Source organism: Echinops telfairi, unplaced genomic scaffold (assembly GCF_000313985.2).
Source record: "Echinops telfairi isolate 266 unplaced genomic scaffold, ASM31398v2 ScPeMD7_25;HRSCAF=90, whole genome shotgun sequence".
In the NCBI taxonomy this organism is placed as follows: Eukaryota; Metazoa; Chordata; class Mammalia; order Afrosoricida; family Tenrecidae; genus Echinops; species Echinops telfairi.
This window is the reverse complement of record NW_022103922.1, coordinates 32,606,919-32,609,248: the sequence shown is the minus strand read 5'-3', so window position 1 is coordinate 32,609,248 and position 2,330 is coordinate 32,606,919.

Sequence of the window (2,330 nt, the reverse complement as noted above, 5' to 3'; positions counted from 1 at the left end):
CTTCACATTGGGTATGATTTTGTTCCAGGTCTTAGATGCCTGATACATGATCCCATCGACACCTCGTGATCCCACAGGCTAGTGTGCTTCTTCCATGTGACTCGACCCTTTTCCGCAACAGGCAGTGACCAGTGACGGCATCATGAAGTTCTGCTTTGGCGTGGTCCCTGCTGAGCTGGTCCCGGTGCCCGTGCTGCCCTCTAGCGCCTCTGGCGCCACCTAGCGGCCCTGGGCTGCACTTCCGCGCCAGATCGAGATCCCGCTGTGCGATCTGGGATCTTAACTCCCTGGCATTGACCAGGCTGCTTATGCTTCAGAATGCTGCCGCTGAGCGGCAGCAAAGATGATGCTCTCTGTCCCCAGGACCTATGGCACTGCGTGGCACATCTTCAGGGTCCACTTGGATTTTCCAGAGTATGGGCCGCAGCGTAACTCTCGTAGGGCTTGCGAGAAGGGACCATGCGTACACCTCATCCCAGGGCGCAGGAGTCAGTAACCATAGCTACTTTCCCGAAGAAATTCTCCTTTTCAAGCTTCGCAGCACTGCAGGGTCCTGGAAGCTGGTTTGGCTCTCGGCCTCTACAGGGTTCTGCGAACAAGGGAGTAGAAATCCCATCGCTGGGCAGCTCTCCGACAGCCGTGAAGCCTGGTGTGCACTTCCCCTCCCTTGTGTGCAGTCCACGCTACAGCCCGAGGTGGGAAGGACAAATGCGGGCGTCCACACCTACGCCATGAACAAGGGCAGACGAGCCTGTGTTCCTTACCTGAATGTGCCCGTGGCTACACACGCCTTCTATGCTCGCCAAATCAAGAAGATCAAGAAGCGGACCTGCATTAACTGCCTGCTCTGTAAACAGCCGGGACACCTTGTCTGGCTCATCACTAGGTTACGCTCTGAGACCAGGAGCCAATGCTGGGTGAATGGCCCAGGGGTTTGTAGCAGATGGCCTTGCTGACTAACTGGGGTAAGTGCCTCTCCCGTGGGAATTCTTTCAGCGTTGAGAAGCAAGAACGGAGGTCAGCCACCCCAGAAAGCTAACGCATTTGGTGCATGTGACTCGGATTTGGACTCCATGTTTGGGGCAAGCCAGGCTCCAGACAAGACCCTCCTGTCTCTGGAGCCGGTGCGAAGCTCTTTAGGTGTATGCCCCTTCGTTTCGGACTTCACCTCTAACCACTCCAGTGGAAGCTGAGTTCTGGCAGCAGGCTCAGACTTTCTAAGTGTCGGACTTGAACTGCAAGGCTTGCAGCTTGAAAACTACCACCAGCCTTCGTGGGAGGGAGATGGGGCCTTCTGCCCCCATCTACGGCTGCTGCGGACCTGGACATCCACGGGCCATTCAACCCTGCCCTTCGGAGTGGTGCAACCAGGTCTACTTCGCCCCGGGGCCACCTGTCAATGCCTGTGACCACATGCTCCAATAAGATGGTTGCTGGGACCTGATACCGACCATCCCCCACGTGTCTTGTCTGCCTCCCTACGCTCCTGTGCAATTCCTCCTTCCATCTTTATCTTCTTAAGCCTCCTTTCTGTGATGTCATCGGAAGACCCCCGCCTGCAGGCCCTGCACTCCGTTCTCCTGTTCCCCCTTCCCGCTTCCTTGTTCCTTTCTGGCTGCCTTCCTTGAATCCTCCCAACTGCTGTTTGCCCACGCTGTTTGAGTTGTCAGGCTCTGCAGGACACCTTCTCCTCCCGATTTCTCTTCAATCCCCCCACTTTCCCGCCATTTTCGCAGGACAGCTGAACATGTGACCCACTGGTTTCATTTCCAAGATGGCATCTCACGATGGCATCTTTTGCTCCACCCACTGGCTTAACCATGTGTTCCTTGGGGGAGAGGGGGTGAGACTTATTGGCTAGCCAGCCCCTTCTGGTTCCTTCCGGTTTGTTCCTTGGTCCCTTCCGGTTTCTCCAAGTATCCTTCCTCCAGTTTATAGATAAGCAGGGTGCAAAAGAATGCCTAGATTTCTTGAGTTCAGCTCTGTTTTGTTTTGGGGTTTGGGGCTTCGTTTTTCTGTTTGTTTTTCCTTTTGCCAGGCTTTGGCCAAAAGGCATTTGGAAGTTAGGTCACTAAGCAATTGCTAATCTAGTCATTTCCAAGACTACTCCAGAGGCTTTAAACACAGCTGTGCCTCCTGCCTCCACACATTGGATGGGCCCATACACTGGGCTATTTACATCCTTGGTACAATTTCATTGGGTTAATCTATACATGGCCAAGGATTCCAATTTCCCTAGAGTTGGCTGCATTCAGATTGAGCCATTAGCCAGCTCCCCATGACTGCCTTTGAAGGTCCCGGTGGGTCATTCACTAGCTGGTGGTCCCCTT